Here is a 17,209-nt window from a genome sequence, read left to right on the forward strand (position 1 = left end):
GTGAGCAAGCTAATATGCTAGCATTTGTTTCTGTTTATTAGGCTGTACCAGTCCATTTTTATCTCTGTGCCGCCCAGTGCATTTGTGAGTTTGCAGTTAAGTTTGTGTCTGTGAAGGAGATTTGAGTGAACGTCTTTAGAAAGGAAAGGAAGGAATTAGATCCCCTTTTCCCACATTCCCCTGTCATTGTTTTGACCATTGAGAGAGGTAGGGTTCTGGCCATCTAAGCCTGAGAGTGGTTCACATGCCAAGTCGGATCAGCCCTGATCTTTATTGAATGCTGGAGCAGGCTCCAGTGGCTCATGGCCTACTCATGTTCCCATTGTTTTTAGGGCCATATGTTAGGCCTGGGCCTCATGGTGGTCAGCACAGCAAGGGTTAAGCAGGTGGCTATGTATGTTTTATAATTCATGCTGCGTCAGCTTCAGCCTGTGGACTGCACATTACACCCAACAAGAAAACTGACTCGCTGATTTTAAAAAAACTTGGCGTAATTGCTGTCCGCAGCTGGTCTCCCTTTTAACAAGTGAAAGCTTTTCTTTGCAGCTTTTTGTGCTTTGTGTGCCAGCTGTCTGGCAATTTCTTCATTGCTCTGTCTGTGTCTGTATGTGTCCTTGTTATGTGTTTGTGTGTGTGTGTATGTCTACCAGTGTGTATGTTTGTGTGTGCCAGTTTTTTTGTGGATAGGTATGTTTGTGTGTGTTTGTGTCTGTGTGTCTGTAGTGTCTGCCAGTGTGTAATTTTCGTGTATAGGTATGTTTGTGTGTCCGCCTGAGTGTGCATTTGTGTCTGTCTCTGACTCTGTGTGTGTGTGTGTGTGTGTGTGTGTGTGTGTGTGTCCTTCCTCTCTCTATCATGCATGCAGTCTGATGAATCATTGCTGGATGACAAGGCAAGAACAGCCTGACCCTTGTGACCTTGGTGAGGGAGTAGGAGGTGTTTTGTGTAGAAACTAAATGAGTGAAGGTCAGCAGAGGATATGGAGGTCGTGAGAAGGTGGACATTCCACCAGATGCTGGATGACATGAGTCACATGGCTCAGAGAGCCTGTTGACATGGTCAATATTTCAAGGACAATATTTTCAGCGATGAATATACTGGTTAGGAGAGAGAGAGATTTTTAACACTCCTCCATCTCTCCTCTCTCCCACTGACTCTGCCATCTCTATGGCATCCTGCACCAAGGAGAATCAAGAAAAGGGTCATATAATCTCTTTCTAAACTTAATTTCTTCCTCTTTTAACCCACTCATGCAAGTGAATGCTTATGCAGTCTCTCTCTCTCACAGAAACACAGATTCTCACACACATACACTCTCCCTTTCTCACACATGCACACTCCCTCTCTCTCTCTCTCTCACACACACACACACACACACACACACACACACACACACACACACACACACACACACACACACACACACACTCTCACACCCAAACATGCACACACACTCTCTCAGACATGTGTGCACACACACTCTCTCTGACTCACACACACACAGGTACACACACGCATGCACATATATGTAGACACACACACATGAATTCAAAGGGCCTTCATTCAGTTGCAGACATGGCCTTGTACTATCTGTTCCTTTGTAAGCCTTTGTCATGTTATCTTGTTCCCAGTCTCGCAGGATGTCATCTTATTCCCCAGGCAGACAGGAAAAAAGAGATGTCAATGGCAGAACGATGATGAATGAGCCCAGCAAAGTAGACGAGCTCGTTAATTATTTGTGTTGGAAAGATGAAAGAGAAGGTGGTATCCGATAGTGCAGGGAGATAGATAGAAGAAGGTATCAGTGGTGGTGAGAGAGAGATGATAGGAGATAGAGAGATCTGAGAGGACTGCTAAAGAGAGAGAGAGAGAGAGAGTTAGTAATTGGGAAAGTTGACCTTGATTTGTATTTATTAGCAGCTCATTCTCTCTCTCTCTCTCTCTCTTTCTCTTTCTCTCGCTTTCTCTGTCTCTCTCTCTCTCTCTCTCTGTCTCACACACACACACACCCCCTCCCTCCTTCCTGGTGAGATTTAATCCCACATCCTTGCACGTGGACAGTAAGAGGGTCTGTGAGAGGGAGTTATCCTAGATTTGGCGACTGTGTCTTCTACAGGTAATTTTGGCTCTGCCCATCGTCAAGTTGGAAGGAGAAGTATGCTTCACCTCCCTCGTCACTGCATCCTCCCCTGTGCCTCGTGAGATGCAACTAACCCACCAATCAACAATCCCTTTCTCCCACCCCGAGTTCAGTGAGGAAGGTTCAATACTCTTTTGTGCCAGGAGGAACTAATCATAAGATTGTAAGAACATGAAAATAGACCGAGTGGACTGTTCCTGCTCTTACTAAGCCTGCTTTGTCATTCAGTAAGATCATGCTGACCTCAGTATGGCCTCACTTTGTTGCCTGCCTTTAATTCCCCTGTCAATCAGATATTCACGTCCTGACTGTGACCACTTTGCAACCACGGCTCAGAAATGGCTATTGTATAATTCTCATTTTCTTCTGTTTACACTGTCAATTCATCCATCTTATGAGTGTTGCATCCCTATTATGATAAAAAGCCTTCAGTTCAGTCTTCCTGTCACACTCTGATTATCATTCCTCATGCCATCACATTGCATACTGCCTGTTCTGCCACACTAACTTTCCAGATCTCCCCTCCTATGAATCCTGTCCTACTATTTAATTTAAAGCCCACTGTTATATGATTCATTGTGTCACTGTAGTTCAGGTAAAGATCATCCCAAAAATATAGCTCCCGTTCTGCCCAGTGCTAGTGTCAGCGCCCTATGAATCAAAACCCATTTCTCCCACACTAGTCTCTGAGTCATTAATTCAGCTCTCGAAGCTTATTTATTCCATGCTAATTTGGTCATGGTTCAGGTAATAATGCAGGCATTATTACCTTTTGTCGTTCATTTTAATTTAGCCCCAGGTCCCTCATACTGGCTCATCTTGTTCAGTTCTACATTGGTTCCCTGTATTGACACAACAGGCGGCACGGTGGCTCAGTGGTTAGCACTGCTGCCTCACAGCACCTGAGACCCGGGTTCAATTCCCGCCTCAGGTGACAGACTGTGTGGCGTTTGCACGTTCTCCCTGTGTCTGTGTGGGTTTCCTCCGGGTGCTCCGGTTTCCTCCCACAGTCCAAAGATGTGCGGGTCAGGTGAATTGGCCATGCTAAATTGCCCGTAGTGTTAGGTAAGGGGTAAATGTAGGGGTATGGGTGGGTTGAGCTTCGGTGGGTCGGTGTGGACTTGTTGGGCCGAAGGGCCTGTTTCCACGCTTTAAGTAATCTAATCTCCCTGCCATTCCACGATCTCCTTGAGGAGATAGGGTTTAACCCTGACACAGCCCTGCATTTTCCCTTTCTTGTCTTGGACTGTTGCCGGGGAGTATTGGGCTTGTTTGCTGTTGGAAGAGCCGTGGAGTTTTATATCATACAGAAAGGCACTCAGTGTGTCGTGTCCATGATGGTCATCACATTTCCCATCACCTGGCCTGTGGCCTTGTGTCCTATGTTGTACTACTTAAATGTTCTGATAGTCCCTGCCTCTATCACTCATCCAGGCAGTGAATTCCAAATACCCTACCACCCTCTGGCTGAAAGAAGTTTTCTAAAATCCCCTCCAAACCGCTCCCTTCTTGCATTAAAATGTTCACTCCTCTATCAGGGGAAACATGTTTCCCTATCTACCAGAGAATAGAACAGAGTCCCTACAGTGTGGAAACAGGCCCTTCGACCTGGCAAGTTCACACTGACCCTCCGAAGAGTAACCCACCCAGACCTATTCCCCTATCCTATAATTACCCCTGACTAATGCATGTAACCTATAGGACCCTATATACCTATATACCTAACTGGTATATTTTTGAACTGTGGCAGGAGACCAGAGAACCCAGAGGAAACCCACGCAGGCAGGGAGACAATGTGCAAACTCCACAGAGGCAGTTGCCCGAGGCTGGAATCGAACCCAGGTCCCTGGTGCTGTGAGGCAGCAGTGCTAACCACTTGAGGTACCATGCCGTCCCAAAGTTTGCACTCCTCAGTCAGATATTCCTTCAGCATTCTCTGCTCTAAGAGCAGCCTCTCTGGTCTCTCTTCATAGCTGAATCTCTCCAGCCCAGGCAACATCCTGGTGAATCTCTGTCTAGTGCAATCACACCTCGCCCATAGTGTGCTGACCAGGTCTACGCGCAGTACTCCAGCAGAGGCCTAGCTAATGCTACGTACAGCTCCAGCATAATGTCCTTACTCTCGTATTCAGTGTCTGACTAATAAAGGTACAGATAGGTGGCATGGTGGCTCAATGGTTAGCACTGCTGTCTCGCAGCGCCAGGGACCCAGGTTCAATTCCAGCCTCTGGTGACTTATCTGTGGAGTTCACACATTCTCCCTGTGTCTTCATGGGTTTCCTCCCACACTTCAGTGATATACACGTTAGATGGATTGACCATGGGAAGTTGCTCATAGGGATGTGCAGGCTAGGTTGGATTAGCCATGGAAAATGTGGAGCTAGGAGATGGGGCAGGTCTGGCTGGAATGCTCTTCAGAGGGTTGGTGTGGACGTGATGGGCCAAATGGCCTGCTGTAGGGATTCAGTACTAAATATCCTGTATGCTTTCTAAGTTAACTTTTTCTACTTGTCCTGTTGCCATTAAGGATATATGGGCATGCACATTGAGATCTGTCTGATTATAGGATCCTACCCTTCATAGTGTACTCCCTTGCATTGTTAGACTTCTCAAAATACATTGCCAGTCATTTTTCAGGGTTAGGTTTCACTTCCCAGTGAGGCCATGCTATAGTTCTGATGTCTTCCTTTACCACACCATCAACTTTCATGCAACCTATGAGTTCAATGCTATAACCTCCTCCAGTTATGTCTGGATTGCTGATGTACACAACAAATGGTATGAAACTCAGCATTGAACCCAGTGGTATCCCACTGGGCACAGGCTTAGCAGTTATAAAACACCCTTTGACCATCATCCTTTCCTTCCTAAGGCAATTTTGGATCCAAATAACCACAGACTGTTAGCTTCTTAACCATGCCTTGTCAAAAGCCTTATTGAAGTCTATATAGTCCACACTCACTGAGTTACCTTCATCTGTACAACTAGTTACCTACTCAAAAATTCAATCACATTTGTTTGATATGATCTCCAGCTGACATAGCCATGTTGAAAAACCTTGATAAATCCATGCGTCTGTAAGTGGAGATTAATTCTGTCCTTCAGAATTTTGCTCAGTAGTTTCTCTATCAGTGATGTTAGACTTATTGGCGTGTGGTTTCCTGGTTTATCCCTATCAACTTTCTTAAACAATCCTCTGGCCCCCTTCTTACTGTCAGAGAGGATTTGAAAGTTAATATCAGAGCCCCTGCAATCTCTTGCCTTGTCTCCCACAGCCGTCTGGGATATACCTCACCCAAGGCCTGAGGGTTTATCCAACTTTAATCTTGCTAAAAACACTTGTAACATCTCCTTTAACGCTGATTTATTCGAGTATCCCTCCCTGATTTCTGTCCATATATTGTCCTTCTCTAGAGTGAATACTGATGCAATTTAAAACCTCACCTTTATCTTTCAGCTTCACAAGCAGTTTACTACGTTAATTCTAATCACACCCGTCTCTTTCATTTTTACCTTAATATATCTATAAAACGGTCTACTAATTTATTGTTTTGAAATAACGCCCTGCACTTTCTGTACTCTTTGATTTGATTTATTAAAGCCACGTGTACCTAAGTGCAGTGAAAAGCTTTGTTTTGTGAGCAGTACTGGCAGATCACAGCAAACATGGACTTTCTGATCATAGGGTGTTAGACAGAATGAGGCATACAGGGTTACAGCTGCACAGGAGGGGCACAAAACGAGATTAACGCTATTTGAAGTTACAGCGCTCCATTCAGCAGGCTAATAACGGCTGGGAGGAAGCTGTTCTTGAATCTGATGGTGTGTGTGTGTGTGTGTGTTCAAGCTTCTGTATCTTCTGCCTGACGAAGGAGGTTGTAAGAGAGCATTACTGGGGTGGGAGGGGTCTTTGATGATGTTGGCAGCCTTTCCACGGCAATGAGAGGTGTAAATGGAGTCCATGGATGGGAGGTTGGCATCTGTGATGGTCTGGGCTGTGCACACCACCTTCTGTATATCTTAAGTCCTGGGCAGAGCAGTTACCGTACCAAGCTGTTACACAACTGGCTTCTAGGGTTTCTACTGTTTGGAGCACTTGGTAACTTCCAGAAGCCTCCCCTTTATTTTTCCCAGATTCAATCCTGTGCATCCTTTGATATCCAGAGTTTGCTGAACTTGTTGGCTTCACTTTTCATCTTTTGTTTCACTGGTCCTACTCTGTAACCATGTTTCCTTTTTGAATGACTATCACTACTCTGATTAACATTTTCCTACAAGTAATTGCTAAGGTCAGAGGTTGTCCTGTCTCTCTAAAAACAAGAAGCTAGTTGTATGGAAATCTCAGTGGAAAAGGTTAGTGTTGGACGGAGTTTGCAGGAATTGGATTTGTTTTCCTTGAAGCAAAAGTCTCTCCCTGTCGTTTCATGGTAACTGTTATCTTCTGAAAGGATTCACTTATACTCTCAACAGTGAGAAACAAATCTAATTTCAGCTCAGCCCTATGAGGATAGAGTTATGTGTCAATTTGACCTTTAACTCCCATCTCCTCATCAGCAGCAAGGGGTCAGTTGATAAAGGGGATGTACAGGTAAATGGGCCAAACTATCAGAGAAGGGAGGTCAGTTTTGGGGCATTCAGTTCCTGTTATTCACACATTCACTCTTTCTGCTGGGTCTCTGTCTGTCTGTCTGTCTCTGTCTCTCTGTCTCTCTGTCTCTGTCTCTCTCTCTGTCTCTCTCTCTGTCTCTCTCTCTCTCTCTCACACACTCACTCACACAGTTAGTGCTGGGACACTTGGTTATGTAATTATGTCAATATCAGCCAAGGAGGGTTCTCTCCCATTATACCTAGTTGAGCAACATTTGTCTTTCTGTCCATTTTAACTCCACCCTGTGGCTGATCAAACCGATTCCCTCCCACTTTTTCCTGATGCTATGTTCCTAGCATGATTCCCATATATAAAAAAATGTAAGATTCCCAGCAATTTTGACAGGGTGGGTGCTGAGAGAGTAGTGCCCCTTGGAGGGGAATGTAAATTCTGTTCTCAAGGTCAATAGAAAGGGCTCATCCCCACCCACCCCTCCAACTAATCTGAAGGTGGCGATATGGAGATCATTCCCTCAGCTGTTAGTCTGAGGGGGATCTCTTCCCCAGAGCTATGCAGACTTGATCGTGTGTGACCAAGCTGTTCCTTTGCCTTTTTTCAGAGAGGTCGTAAAAAACATAGACTCCGAAAAGTCTGGGGTTGAAGGGCTTTAAGGGCCTGTTTGATTACAGTTCACAGATATTGCCTCAGGCTTTCTAGTGTTTGAAAAAAACACTTGCACAATGAAAGGGGAGTGGGCAGTTCTCCCAGCTCAGCTTTTCTCTGGTTTGGCTGTTCACTGAAAGCTGTCATGCAGTTGTAAAATCTGCTAGACCCAAAGAAGCAGGTCCATGCTGATCCTCCTCGCTCTGATTTCTCTCCCGTAAGACCCTGGGTTTGATTTTTTACCTTTTGCGCCAAGGGACTTTTATGGGGATCATTGTGAGTATTGGGAACTGCATCATTAAATGGAGTTGATCTGTTGGGTTTTCGGATAGGTTAAGTTATTCTGTAATCCATTCTCTTTTGTTTGTGTTCCATTTGGTAATCTTGTAAATAAATTCCGTCTTGTTTAAAACTAAGTGGTTTGACCAGCTGCATCCCTCCTGGAATATCCAGCTTACACCTGCTTAAAACAACTAACAAAGTTAGGGTCTGGGCTACTTTGTTGAAATGTTTTGAGGGGGGTCTGGCCTTGTTCATAATACATAGGCAACTCTCTGGCTGATCCCTGATTGAGAAGTTGTAGAGGGTGGCACAGGGAAGTACAGTGGACGCCACCATCTGATCAAATATGAGTTTACTGAATGATAGAGCAGGCTTCAGGGATCAAATGGCCTCTGTTTTGTCATGTATATGTTAATACGAGGGCAGTGTTGATTGCAAGCCACATGTCACCCAGTTTGGCTGGGTTTTCGGCAATTGATAGGGGCAGAGGGTAATGTGAATGGGTATAGTAGTTGGTGATGCCACCCCTGGAATCTCTGAACAGGTCATTCTGACATAACAACGTTTCATCAACGCAAATTTGTTTTAACGTGTTTGACAAATTGGGGATGCTGTTTCTAAAGCACAAACCTTTAAAACATGTGTTGGCTGTAACGCGATTGCATCACCAACACTTTAAGCGCTGTTTTGAAAGCGGGATTTTTCTAGAATGCGGGATTGCACAAGAATGCAACCATCATGATATCGGAAGATCTGCCTCTACTCCACTTTCCTACCCTGAACCCAAATCACTTCATTCTCTTAGAATCCACCAACCTATTGTCCGCAGCCCTGATTGCATTCCGTGACTCAGCAACAATCTCTCTCTCTCGGGTACAGAATTCCAAAGATTCACACTCCTCCGAGTGAAGAAAAGTTTGGGAGGATATTGAAAGCTTCAAGCAATCTTTTTTATTTTTGCTTTTGGGGTTTCAGTCTTCATTCCTGTGAGACTGCCAGCAATTTGAATGGAGCAAATGGACATTGCTTTGGGAATTCCTTTTGTATTTGTCACTTCCCAGGTGTTGATTTGGAAGATGAGGAGATCAGATCGACTTGGCTCCTCGGTTACCTCTGCCTGCTCATTGTTCACCTCCTTCGGATTCCATTATGCTTTTCTCTTTCCTGGACTCACCAAGATGGACGTCTCTTGGATTGACACTTCCAAGAAAGGTGCATTCACTGAGCTTTGGCTCAATTTCCTGTGGTCTCTCCTGTTGCCCACTCCATGGTCCTTTCCCCATACACCTCTGCACTGAACCAGTCTGAATGCACCTGACTTATCCTTATTGGTCCCACCTCTACTGGTCTGCCTTTGCTCTGGCGTAGGGCTTGGCAGTCGGTTAGCTTGGATGGCTGGTTTGTGACAGAGTAATGCAAAAGTGTGGGTTCAAATCCCATACCGGCTGAGGTTACCATGAAAGAATCTCCTTCTCAATCTCTTTCCCCCACCCCACTACTCATCGGAGGCATAGAGATCCTAAGTTAAAACACCACCAGTCACCTGTCTCTCATAGAGAGCAGCCCTATGGTCTGATAAGACTCTGGGAGGTAGTACATTTATGGAGTTTATCTAACTCCCTCTGCATGTCCAGTCTTGTGGCTCTTCCAGTTGAATTGTTTTTGAGCAGCAATCGCATTTATCCTGACATTCGTGTAGTCAAGGCTCTGAAAAGAACAATCTGGACCATTTTGTTCTTCCTTACTTTGTACACTTTCCCCCTTGGCACATAGTGTGAAGGCATTGGCAGTTTGGTATCCTTCAAACTGTAATGCTAGCATCAATGTTTGTTTATAATGAGGTTTTGGTACTGAAGAAAGAATGGCCATTTGAGGATACAAATTGAAGGTAATTGGCAAGAAAACTGCAGTGAGAGGAGTAGAACTTTCTTGGTGCACTCTAGAATACGTTGCCTGAATAATTGGTTGACACAGATTCAATTGTAACTCTCAGTCTTGAAAAGAAAAATATTACTAGAGGGTTTTGGGGATATAACTGGGTGGGATCCTAATTGTGGAGCTCTACTGAAGAACTGGCGTGGGTAAGAGGATCAGATGGATCCTTCACCCATTCATTTATGGGATGTGGGCATTGATATCTGGGCCAACATTTATTGTCTATCCCTGCTTGCCCTTGAAGAGGTGGTGGTGAGCTGCTCTCTTGAACCATTGCATTCCATGTGCTGTAGGTAGACCCACAGTGCTTTGGGGAGGAAATTCCAGGATTTTGACCTAGTATCAGTGAAGGAACGATGATAAATTTCCAAGTCAGGATGGTGAATGGCTTGGAGATGAATTTTGCAGGAGGGGTGTTCCCATGTATCTGCTGCACCTGATGGAAGTGGTCATGGGTTTGGAAGATGTTATCTGAGGAGCCTTGGTGAATTTCTTTATAATTAGTTTGCTAATTGCAATGGTTCCTTTAAAAAAAAATCTTGTGTTGAAAATTGGTCAAGTATTGATGCCCAAGTGGGTCTGACCTGATCTGATTATCCCACAGGAATTTCCTACATTTGGGTGGCACGGTGGCTCAGTGGTTAGCACTGCTGCCTCACAACACCAGGGTCCCAGGTTCAATTCTAGCCTTGGGCAACTGTCTGTGTGGAGTTTGCATGCTTTCCCTGTGCCTGCATGGGTTTCCTCTGGTTTCCTCCCACAGTCCAAAGATGTGCAGGTTCGGTGCATTGGCCATGCTAAATTGCCTATAGTGTTACCTGCATTAATCAGAGGGAAGTGGGACTGGGTGGGTTATGCGTCGGTATGGACTTGTTGGGCCGAAGGGCCGGTTTCCACAGTGTAGAGAATCTAATCTTAAAAGAAATATGCTGAGCATGTATGGCTTCAACAGGAACTTGCAATTCTCCAGCATCTTTTTAATGTGAGGATAAGCCAAAGTGATTTACAGCCAATTGTGTGTGTGCTCACTTGCTGAAGCATGGGTGTTGTTGGCATGTTCAGCATTTGTCTCCCATCCTCAGTTACTCTTGAGATCAGTCAAAAGTCAACCACTTTGCTGTCTGTGGGAATATAACCAGGGAAGGTCAGCAGATGGCCTCCCCTCCCCAGAGGGCGCTAGTGTGCCAGAAGGGGTTTCTGTGACTTCTCAATGATCACCTTCATGGTTGAAATTATTGACAGTAATTTTCATTTCTGGCATTTTTAAAAATCATTGGATTTTAATTTGGCCAGCTGTGACAGTGTAACTGCTGAGATGTGGAATGAGCCAATTTGCTCACAGTGAGCTCTTCAAAACAGGAATTTAATAATGACTAAAAAATCTCTTTTAATAATGTTGATTAAAAGATGTGAATTGGTTGGGAGATGTGCAGAGTGCCCTCTCAGTGGACTTGGAACTCGTGCGGCATCTTTTCCACCTCGGAAGGGAAAATAGAGCCTCAGCTTAATGTCTCAAATGAGAAATGTTCCCTCGACTGTGTAGCACTCTGTCAGTATTGAGGTGGGAGTACAAATGAACCTTCAAAACAGAAGAAAAAGGCTGTTCGGCCTCTTGAACCAGGCTCTACCATTCCACAAGATCGTGGCTTGTACTTTTGAATTATTCTCTTCATGAGGAGGAGCCAGTATTGGACTGGGGTTGGCAAAGTTAAAAATCTCACAACATCAGGTTATAGTCCAACATGTTAATTTGGAATTACAAGTTTTCAGAGCGCTCCTCCTTCGTTAAGTAGCTACCTGATGCTCTGAAAGCTAGTGCTTCCAAATAAACCTGTTGGACTATAACCTGATGTGTGATTTTTAACTCTATCCCCTGAATAAGAATGAAGTCGGATGAGTTCTTCAACATCAAAGAAACTTTCAAAAGGCTAGATGTAGAGGTGTTTCCCAATGGAGACCAAACCTAGGAAGTATAATACAAATCCAATCAGGTATTTGGGAGAAACCTTTTTCCTGGGGAATGTGGAAGTCACTCCCGTGTGGAATAATTTCGAGGAGAAAGTGAGGACTGAAGATGCTGGAGATCAGAGCTGAAAATGTGTTGCTGGAAAAGCGCAGCAGGTCAGGCAGCATCCAAGGAACAGGAAATTCGACGTTTCGGGCATAAGCCCTTCATCCTGATGAAGGGCTTATGCCTGAAATGTCGAATTTCCTGTTCCTTGGATGCTGCCTAACCTGCTGCGCTTTTCCAGCAACACATTTTCAACATTTATTTTGAGAGGACTAGAATATAAAAGCAGGGATGTGCTTCTGAGACTCTGTAAGGTTTAGAGGATTGTGAACAATTGTAGACTCTGGACGAATGTTGTGGCCCTGGAGCGAGTCCAGAGAAGGTTCACAAGAATGTTCCCAGGAATGAAAGGCTTAACATACGAGGAATGTTTGAGGACTCGGAGTATACTCGATGGCATTTAGGAGGATTGGGGGGGATCTAATTGAAACATACAGAATATTGAATGGCCTGAATAGAGTGGATGTTAGGAAGATGTTTCCCTTGGCAGGAGAGATTTGGACCCAAGGGCACAGCCTTCGAGTCAAGGCAATGCCTTTTAGAGCAGAATTAAGGAAAAACGTCTTCAGTCAGAGTGTATAGAATCCATGGAATTCATTGCCACAGAGGGCTGTGGAGGCCAGGTCATTGAGTACATTTAAAACCGAGATGGATAGCTTTCTGATTGACAAGGGGATCAAAGGTTACAAGGAGAAAGCTGGAGAATAGGGTTGAGAAACTTATCAGCCATGATTGAATGGTGGAACAGACTCGATGGGCCGAATGACCTGATTTCTGTTCCTCTGACTTCTGGTCTTATATAGGGACATGAGAGAAGTAAAGAATAGAAGGACATGTTGATGGATTAGAGAGGAAATGGCTCATATGTAGCATAAGCACCGGCATGGATTAATCAGGCTGAATGGCTTGTTTTTTGTGCCCTGCCCTCTCCATAATTTTAAATTTATTCGTGGGATGTAGGTGTTGGTGGCCAGGCCAGCACTTATTACCAGGGGGCAGTTAACAATCAACCACATTGCTGTGGGTCTAGAGTCACGTGTAGGCCAGGCCAGACCAGGTCAGGTTGGCAGATTCCATCCATATTGTTCAAAACTCGACAGTTATGCTCATGGCTATTATTGGATTTTTAATTCTGGAGTTTTTATTGAATTAAAACTCCACCACCTGTCACCGCAGGATTTGAACTCGGGTCTTCAGAACATGACCTGATCCCTGCGTTAACGGACCAGTGGTAATACCACCAGGCCATCACATCTCTTTATAAAGTGATCTTTCTCTGTTGCATCTTCCAATGGCTGCACAACACCTTCCGGAGAATTCTGGGCCATTGCTACACAATCTCATTATGCCAACAGCTCGGTGGAACGATAGCCTCCGGCTCACACTCGCTGACTTTCCAAAGAGATCAACTCCCCACCCACCACCCCCACCCCCACCACCTTCCAAGGCGAATGGTGCCAGCTCATTGAAAGAGTCTGCTCCCAGGTCACACTTTTTCAATGGGGTCATTCCAGGTTGCGACCTCAAATTCCCTCCAAGAGGTCGCCTACAGGTTGTGACCCCGACATCCCATTACGGCCAACTCCCGGTGAGGCCAGTGGGATTTGTTTGATTTATTGAAAGCACTGAGTGGGATCAAAGCTGATTGCTGAGGATCAGAACTGTTCAAAGCCGTTAAGGAGCTTTAGTAAATGTTCGTCATCTCCAGGAATGAGGGACTCCAGTTAGCGGTGAGAGGACAGAGGCTGGAATTGTTCTCCTTGGAGCAGAGAAGGTTAACGGTTTAACTTTAGTTGAGATTTTCACCGTTGTGAAGAGCTTTAATGAAGTAAGCAGGAGAATCTGTGTTCCTAAGGGGATGTGGGTCTGTTTCCGGGAGCCCCCGATTGAAGATAATTGGCAAAAAAAGTGAAGGAAAACATTTGAGTTCAGCAAGAAGTTGCTGTAATCTGGAAGGTGCTGGCTGAATGGATGGTGCTAAAGGTAACATTTGCAGGGGCGTAAGATGTCAAAGCAGAAGTAGGCCATTGGGCCCATCGAATCTGCTCTGCCATTCAGTGAGATCATAGCTGATCTGATAATCCTCAGCTCCACTTTCCTGCCTTTCCCTGGATCCCCTTGCTGATTTAAAAAAAATGTCTATCTCAACCCTGAATATATTTGACGGCCCAGCGTCGACTGCCCCCTGCGGCAGAATTCCACAGATTCACTCCCCTCGGAGAAAAGACATTCCTCCTGTGTGTTAAATACAGCCTGAGATGATGCCCTCTAGATCCCGCTGGGGATCCAACCTTTCTGTATCTACCCTGAGGAATCCTGTAAGTTTCAATACGGGAGAAACGAGAGGGAGTAGAGTTAATTTAATAGCTTTTTGATTGAAAATATCCAGTGCGGGCAGGATGGTCTGGATGGTTTCCGCTGGCATCATCTATCTGCTCTTGGTGTTTTTTTTTAAACGGAGGTGACCCTAAAGCTGATGTTAATGGTCTGAAATCTGGTCCCATCTTGAGTGTCGTCCCGTTATGTCTGATCAGTTCTGAGTTTCAAGTTTTCGTCATCCTTCCCTCTGGAGGCTAATTGGATTCTAACCGAAGGATGTTCGATGTTCTTTGTGTGTAACATTGCAGCACGGAAATGCATCATGTTTGTTTCACAATCAGGGTCACTGTAGAATCAGTGGAAAGCTGATCACCGAATAGTCACAGTGCAAAAGGAGGCCACTCAGCCTGTCGTGTCTCTGCCAGCTCTCCAATCGAGCATCCCCCCCCTCCGCCCCCTCATGTTATTCCTGTAACCCTGCGTGACCATCTCATTCCTTCCATTTCCAATCCCTTAGCTGGACCTGCCTCCCTCATACTCTCGGGCAGATCCTAACCACTCATTGCATGTAAATGTGTTTCCACATCGGAATAATTCCACAAACGCCAGTATCCTGTCACCAAGTTCCTCTTTATGTACATGACACTGACCTAACTAGCACAGAGCCGGCCCTCAGAATGAACAGAACTCCTGACGCTCCTGTTTTTTTTTGTCTTTTTTATCCCCGGTTATATATTTTACTAACCAGTACAAATTACAAACAAACAAATAGTTAATATTAACAGCTGTTTACAAGAAACAGTGACTTACAGGGGAAAGGAGCAGCAAAGCCAGACCCCAAATCCCACTGTACAGACATGAACTTTATAACAGTTCACAGGGAAAACAAGGGTGCACCTCGAATCCCACTTTACATCATTAAGGAGGAAACAGTCAACACAATCACACACAGACAGTCTGATAAACCCAACAATAAAATAGTGCATATATCATAGACAGGCGAAAGTGAGGACTGCAGATGCTGGAGATTAGAGTCGAGAGAGTGGTGCTGGAAAAGCACAGCAAGTCAGGCAGCATCCGAGGAGCAGGAAAATCGACTTTTCGTGCAAACGCCCTTCATCAGGAAACCGATGAAGGGGTTTTCCCCAAAACGTTGATTTTCCTGCTCCTTGGATGCTGCCTGACCTGCTGTGCTTTTCCAGCGCCACTCTCTCGACATATATCATAGACACCCCTGGCAACCCGGCAAACCACCCGTCCCTCACAACTTCCGTCCACTTGAAGGCAGCCCATCCCTACGAAACTTCTATTTATACCTCTCAGCCAGGGCTCCCTGATTGGGGCTGTTAATCTGGTCCAATCAGGGAACTCATATTCTATGATGTCCAGCTGGCTGACCTCGTTACAATCGTTGTAATCACCTTTTTGCTTCTTTGGATAAGTACTTTAAATCTGCACCCTGTTATTTTTGAACGTTTTATGAGTGGGAACCAATTTCTCCCTATTCACTCTTTGACCTCCAATGGCTGTAATACTTCAATCACATTGGTACTGGGATGGCGGACTGATCCCTAGGATGACAGACTTGACACAGGAAGAGATCAGGTAGGACTACTTTCATAGAATCATATGGAACTGAAGATACCAAGTGCGCCTACACTGACAATAAAAACTACTCTCAATCTGCAGGAGTCCCACTTTTCAGAGCTTGGCCCATAGTCTTGAATGTTAAGACATTTCAAGTAGACTTTATAAGAATGAGGGGAGTGGGGGCTTTTGTGGAAACCTATAAAATTCTAACAGGACTAGACAGGATAAATGTGGGAAGGATGTTCCTAACGACCAGGATATCAAAAATCAGAAGGGTCACAGTCTAAGAATTTTGGGTCGGCCATTTAGGATGAGATGAGGAGAAATTTCTTCACCCAGAGAGTGGTGAATCCTGGAAATTCTTTGCCACAGAAAGCTACTGAGGCCAAAATATTTCAAGATACAGTTCTCAGGACTAAATGGATCAAAGGGTCTGTGGAGAAAGCAGGAACAGGGCACTGAATTAGATGTTTCAGGACCAGTGACCTTCCTCAGAGCATTCCAAGGAAGAGTCACTCGACCTGAAATGTTAACTCTGACTTCTCTTCACAGATGCTGCCAGGCCTGCTGAGCTTTTCCAGCAATTTTTGTTTCTGTTTCTGATTTACAGCATTCACAGTTCTTTTGGTTTTATTTTAATTGAATGGAGCGATCAGGCATGATCCTAATGAATGGCTGAGCAGGGCCGAATGGCCTATTCCTGCTCCTGTTTTCCATGTTTCTAAGTTTTCTATCTCCTCTTGGCCTTCTCTCCAGTGAGGGAGTGCAGTCTCCTCCTCCATGGAACCATTCTGCCAAAGTTCTCCTCCACACTCTCCGATGCCTTCCCATCCTTTCTTCCTAACTGATGCATACACGCTGCTCTTGCAGCTAACCCTGAGACATGGTGGTTGACGGTCTCCACAGGCAATCACATTTTAACATTCTGTGAATTGGTCATCTCGGCAATCAGTTGCTTATGTACATGAAACAGCATTAGACTTGGTCATGCTGAAGGCATCGTGAAGGTCTACTGTTTTAGACATTTGGTGATGAGTGTGATCAGAAATGAGGAGTAGATGGTTTTAGGCCATTTGGCCCCTCAAACCTGTGTTGCCGTTCACTTAAATCACGGCTGATCCAGTTCTCAACTTTGATCTTGTAACCAGTTGATCCCTTTACCAAGTGGACATCCATCCATGATGTAGAGGAGCTGGTGTTGGACTGGGATGGACAAAATTAGAAGGCTCATGTCATCAGGTTTATTTAAAATCGCAAGCTTTCAGAGCGCTGTCCCTTTAGTCAGGTGGTGTCAGACTCCACCTGTCGAAGGAGCAGTGCTCTGAATACATCGATCTAAAGTATCTTTTTTGAAAAAAAGTGGGCACAGATTTAAATTGGGGTATGAAAGAAGTTACATGAAGTGAGAAGAAAACTGTTTCACTCAACAAGTAGTTAGGATCTGGAATGCACTGCTTGGAAATATGATTTTTGATTTAATTTATTATTGTTACTTACCTAAGTACAGTGGAAATGTATTGTTTTGTGTGTAATACACGTAGATCATACTGTACAAAGTTCATTAGGGGAGCAGGGCAGAGGTTTACAGTGTTGCAGCTGCAGAGAAGGTGCACAGAGAGTG

At 44.8% G+C, this 17,209-nt stretch overlaps 1 protein-coding gene across 4 annotated transcripts in view; it reads left to right on the forward strand.

Annotated features, from left to right (window-relative positions):
• Positions 1-17,209, forward strand: part of nrip1a (nuclear receptor interacting protein 1a) — a 184,486-nt gene that overhangs the window by 39,210 nt on the left and 128,067 nt on the right. The window contains exon 1 of one of the 4 annotated variants that reach the window (XM_060833852.1): positions 3,953-4,021. The exons of the other annotated variants lie outside the window; for them this stretch is intronic. The gene's annotated coding sequence lies outside the window, so the exon portion shown is untranslated. Of the gene's footprint in view, positions 1-3,952; positions 4,022-17,209 lie in introns of those variants that run through there. 4 annotated transcript variants of the gene reach the window in all.

The sequence above is a fragment of the Hemiscyllium ocellatum genome, chromosome 12, assembly GCF_020745735.1.
Source record: "Hemiscyllium ocellatum isolate sHemOce1 chromosome 12, sHemOce1.pat.X.cur, whole genome shotgun sequence".
Taxonomy (NCBI): domain Eukaryota; kingdom Metazoa; phylum Chordata; class Chondrichthyes; order Orectolobiformes; family Hemiscylliidae; genus Hemiscyllium; species Hemiscyllium ocellatum.